This window comes from Dama dama, chromosome X (genome assembly GCF_033118175.1).
Source record: "Dama dama isolate Ldn47 chromosome X, ASM3311817v1, whole genome shotgun sequence".
Taxonomy (NCBI): domain Eukaryota; kingdom Metazoa; phylum Chordata; class Mammalia; order Artiodactyla; family Cervidae; genus Dama; species Dama dama.
In genome coordinates this window covers 11,695,032-11,700,760 of record NC_083714.1, presented here as the reverse complement: position 1 = coordinate 11,700,760, position 5,729 = coordinate 11,695,032, and the positions used below count along the sequence as shown (strand labels likewise).

The 5,729-nt window shown below is 46.4% G+C and overlaps 1 non-coding gene across 1 annotated transcript; it reads right to left on the bottom strand.

Annotated features, from left to right (window-relative positions):
- Nucleotides 1-436: 436 nt before the first annotated feature.
- TRNAG-CCC (transfer RNA glycine (anticodon CCC)) lies at nt 437-509 on the bottom strand. Its single transcript has one exon. It is a non-coding gene; the product is annotated as a tRNA-Gly (tRNA).
- Between the last annotated feature and the right edge of the window lie 5,220 nt (nt 510-5,729).

The following is a 5,729-nucleotide window of genomic DNA, read 5'->3' as shown; positions in this document are numbered from 1 at the left end:
CACCAGGGAAGTCGGTATAGACATAATTTTGCCAATTCCTTCAGCTAAGTACAACTGACAATTCTGGACAATATGTATGAAAAAACCTCAAGAGACTTTGGAAGGTGGAGAAGGCAGACAGGCTACTAGGATTTTGGACTCAAGCAATGACACATGGTGGTGAGTTTCCTGAGTTTTCTCCTTGCCTCATTTTTCAGCCTTGGAGCTCAAGAAACTGACAACCTGGAAAGGCTAATGGCTGCAGATTAAAAAGCCCCAGGAAAAGTCATCTCTCTCTAGGAGAGGGACAGCTTAGCAAGATAGAACACTTTATTTTTATTTTTTTACTTTCATTCATTTATTTATTTGGTTGCACCAGGTCTTAGTTGCAGCATGCAGGCATGTGAGATCTTTAGTTGGGGCATGCAAACCCTTAGCTGCAACATGTAGGATCTAGTTCCCTGACCAGGGATGGAACCTGGGCCCCCTGCATTGGGAGCACAGAGTCTTAGCCACTGGACTACCAGGGAAGTCCCAAGACAGACTATTTTAGACATGAAGCTCTCTAGTGTTGCTGAACACATCCACCAGCAAAGGCTGAGTAGGGAGCAGAGATTTCAAAGTCAGGCTCCCAAGCTCCCACCTGAGTCCCTTGTCAGACAGTATGCCAGAGAAGGCAGAGGAGGGAGCTAGGTGGTAATTTGGTCCCTGCTTGGGCATCAATGGAGACCATATGGGGAGCCAGGACTTCCACACTCACAAGCCGGTAATTCGACTACTACCCTTCCCTTCCTGGCTGGGTGGTGTCAGAGAGTTGAGACTTTCTCTGTCACCCAGCAGTAACAGAGCCATACCCTTTCCACCTGTGATGCTATTGAGGCCAAGTGGGGAGTGGCAATGAGGAACTCCTATGCCTCCCAGTCAGGAGGTATCAGTGGAGACCTAGTGGAGACTGGAACACCCAACCCTGCCCACTAGTAACAGGAAGGTTCACTACACAGTTGTCTGTGGAGGCTGAGTGGGGACCTGTTTTGACCCCCAGCTGGCAGTCGTGTGGTGGTGCCCCAATCCCCTCCCCTTTTTGTGTCAGAGCCCTATCAGAGGGAGCTAAACTGAAATAGAAGGCTTAGAAAAGATCCCCCTAAATTTGTCAGACACTACAGCACAGAGGATCTAAGGATGGCAAGTAAACACAAGAAAAGATGCTCAACATCATTAGCCTAGAGAGCACAGATGACAACCAGGAGACATTACTACACACTGCTCAGACTTGCTAAACACAAGCCAAAAATCCAAATGGTGACATCACCAGGGGCTGTGGAGAAACTGGACCGTTCGTACACTGCTTCTGGGAATGTAAAATGGTGCAGCCACTGTGAAAACCAGTTTGGCAATTTCTAAAAAAAAACCAAAAAACGAAACATGCAACCACTATAAGACTCAGCAACTGTGTTTCTGGGCATTTATCCCAGTGAAATAAAAAACTTCTGTTCACACAAAAACCTGTATATAAATGTTCGCAGCAGTTTTATTCTTAATAGCCCCAAGCTGGAAACACAGATGTCCTTAAATGGGTGAAAGGTTAAACTCTGGTACATGTATACCATGGAACAACTATTGATAACATGCATTTTGTATTAATATCCAGAGAATTAGGCTCAGTTTGAAAAGAAAAAAAGCCAGTCCCAAAAGGTTACATGCTGTGTGATTCTATTTACATTATACTCTTGAAATGACAAAATTATGGAAATGAAGAACAGATTAGTAGTTGCCAGGGACGAGGGAGGGTGCAAGGGTGGGAGGGAAGCGGCTGTGAGGGCTCCTGGTGATGATGGCACTGTCTGTATCTTGCTTGTGTCAATATATTGATTCTGGTTGTATATTACACTCCAGCTCTGAAAGCTGTGACAAGCAGGAGAAAGTGGGTAAAGGGGGTATGGGATCTCTGAATTATTTTCCACAACTGCATGCGAATCTGTAACTATCTCAAAATGAACATTTTAATTAAGAAGAAAACAAGGATTCCGTTCAGCATGGACACAAGGCTCTGAAGCCTTTGCCCTCCTTTGCAATGAGTCTCTGATTGCCATTCCCTAGCTGGGTTGCTGATGTAGCCTTCTAAATCTGGCCTTGGACCCTGTTAAACTGTTACCATAGATTTTCTCTAGTTAACCTGCTGTTTCCGCTCTTGCTTCACTCATGCCTACCTGCCAAATACACCAAAATCATCATCCCTGTCATGGAGCAGCAGTGAAGGCTTTTTACACACGTCTCCCTAATGGTCACATGCTGTTGTAAACTGTCTGTAATTTTTAAAATATCACCTTTCTTGTAGAGCCTTCTCTGTTGGCTTCCATTTGTTGTTCTCTTTTAGATAACCTATAATCCAGGTTTTTACCTTGTGCATTTAAAACTCTTTTTACCTTTCCTCACTGTTCCCTAGCTTTCCTCCTGTTCCATATCCTTCCCCCACTTTTCCTTATCCTTTGGATTCAAATATCCAAGATACTTAAGGCTGGCCCAGTTTGCAGCCCCACTAACTCAAGACTATCTGGAAAGGGCATTTGGGCAAAAATGTATTGATGACCACAACCTCTCTGCAGACAGCCCCACCCCCCACGGTACCAGCATCCACCAGGTTCTGTTGCATTTTGCTGCCCAAGAGTACAAATTGGTCTTCTCTCTACCAACACTTCTCTCGCCTTGGCAACCCTCATCTCTCTCTTGGACAACTGCATGGCTCCATAACTGACCTTCCTCCACACTTAGCTCCACCCAATCCATTCTTCACATACTGCCAGTCTATTTTATCTGTCTGGATCTGATCCTGTCAGGTCCCTCTTCAAAATTGCAGTGGTTCTTCTCTGCTCCTAGGATGAAGTTCACACTCCTTAGTATGTCTTACAAGTAGGATAGCATGTGATAGGTTCCTCAGTTATCCAAACCAGGACGGTATGTAAGGGGGTGTTGGTACTAAGTACTCTGGGATGGTAGGCATCCAGTCATTCTTATACCATCCTTTATGATCTGGTCTTACCACCCCCATTACTCATCACAGCTCCCCATCTTACCTGTAAACACACACACACACACACCAGCCCCATTCTTTTCTTTTTTTTTTTTTTGGCTACCTTGGGTCTTTGTTGCCATGCAAAGAATTAGTTGCCCCAGGGCATGGGGCATCTTAGTTCCCCAACCAGGGATCAAACCCACGTCCCCTGCATTGGAAGACAGATTCTTAACCACTGGACCACCAGGGAAGTCCTCCTCAGCTGCATTCTTTTTTGCTATTTTTTTTTTCGCCTGAAACACCCTTCTCCCCAAACCCCTTTGGCCAACTTGTAAGCAACTGCTTTAAGTCAAAATGTTTTCTATGAGGAAGCTTTCCCTGACTTCCACCACTGGCTCAGGTGACCCTCCTGTGCTTCCATCGCACTTGACTCTTCCTTCATCATAATCTCTATCACACCAAGTTGTAATGCCCTATTTCACCCTCTAGACAAGTGCTTCGGGTAAAGAACAGTTTCCTTTCCGAGTTCTTAGCATCTAGCACGGCACTTGGAATGTACTTACACTGTGTGCACTTTCCTCTCTACTGAATGAGAATTGAGCACCGTGTTGTCACCCTGACAGCTGGTGACATAAAGGGGAAGGGGGGATCTGGACATAAAGGGGAAGAGGGGACCTGGCTCTAGCAGGTGCTTAGAGCCCTGAGCAGGTGTCCCTTCCCTCCAGCCTGCTTGGCTCCCCCTGGTGGCAGCTGGATAGTAGTGACAGGCCCCGTGGGAGATGGCTGCAGGAAAAGGATGGGAGGGGGAATCCTCCTCAAGCCAGGTTTCAGCAGCTCTCCCCATTGCTGCAGCCCCTCCTGCATAGTAAGTCCCCAACCCCTGTCATCAGAGGCCCTACCCCAAGAATTTTGAGGATGAGAACTACAGTTCAGTGGAATGGTTCCTGGCTGACTTACTGCTCTGTGTATTGCCTGGGTGAAATGGACAAGGCTGACTGTCCTGTTTTATATTCAAACCATGAATCAAAACCCCATTATGTGAGTGTGCTCATGGCAACCATATGGGTGAAGTGACAAGACCTGGCTGCAACAGCAGGTGTGGAGGTGAACTTGGAGAATACAGATACAGAATTGAGCTAGTTGAAAACACCAAGGACAGAGAGGAATGGGACAAAGGCTTCTCGTCACTCTGCAAGGCTTCAGACATTTTTGTTTCAAAAGGAACCTTCCCCTCCCTGTTTTTTTTCAATGTCACTCTTTACCTTTTAAATTTTTTACTTTTTGGCCATGCTGTGAGACATGTGGGAATCAGTTCCCTGACCAGAGATCAAACCCGTGCCCCCTGCATTGGCTGTGTGGTCTTAACACTGGATTGGAAGTTCCCCTCCCGGCCCCTTCTGTTTTTAACTTCACAGGTAGCTGCCTGGCTACTGGAGAAATGTGCTGGGGAAAAGACCTCGGGGAAAGGGAAAGATGGAGAAGAGTCAGACTCTGATGGCTGGCTTTGGTCTCCCTCCAGGCATGGGGTAGGGACAGCAAGCTGTCACTGGGAGGCATACAATAGATCAGCAGCAAAGAGGATCAACTGGAAGAGGAGCTAGCCACAGGGATTCAGCTGCAAGAGGAGCCAGCTAGCTTTCTGAGGCTCTGGGGTGGGTAAGGTTACCAAGGGTTGGGATGGAAGTTTCCCTGCCCCTCTGGGTTTCCTTTCCTTTCACTCTGCAAGCTAAAAACCAAGGGAACATGCTCAAAAACACAGGGCCTAAAGACCTTCATGGTATAATCAATGTCCTTAGGAACATCAGAGGCTAAGGCATCCAGGCAGGAGAATGGGGGAGAGGGGATGGAAGGTGGTGGATAGGCCCTCGGTGCTGAGATAGGAAAGCCGCCTCAGGAAGGGAGAAACAGTAGGGCCTGTTCAGCCCCTGCAAGGCCGTTACCGTTACAATCTTAGAGGCCAATTCAACTTCCTGAAAGCTTCAAGGAAAGAACCCTTGCTTCTTTCACCCCCTGTAGGTTGATATCACCCTTTGTATCTCCAGCCCTTCATTTCAATCCTTCTCCTTAACATACACTCAAGGGAGGGAGGGAAGGTATTTATACCCATGACTGATTCATGTTGATGTATGGCAGATACCAACACAACATTGTAGAGCAATTATCTTCCAATAAAAAGAAAAAAACACTCAAGGGGATTCCTGGTGGTCCAGTGGTTAGGACTCAGCTCTTTCACTGCTGGGCCTGGGTCCAATCCTTGGTTGGGGAGCTAAGATCTCGCAAGCCACAAAGTGCAGCCAAAAGAAAAAAGCATACAGTGGGCCCACCACCATCCAAATGAACTAAATGTGACCTCAAATCAGTCTCCTGGTTGTCAGATTTATGGGAAACTGACTTTACACTGCAATTTCCTTGAGATTTGACAACTAACATCTGGCCTTACATTCAATTTTATCCCTGAAACAAGTTTTTCTAACACAGGTTTTTCTTAACAGCATAGAGGTCTAAGGCAGCTAACATCACCCAGCAGAAATCACCCCAGAAAGGCAACCCAAGAACTAATGACAAGGCCTGATGGATCCTAATTCTCATGTGTGCCTAGTACAAGGGATCTGAACATACCTGTTAGCATCTTAACTCCCCTGCAGTTGTCCTGCCAAGACCTAGACTTTGGAAAAGGTGATTTAGAAGAAATATTTGAACCAAGCGAGATTTTACAGATCAAGTCATCAAAAATCTGTCA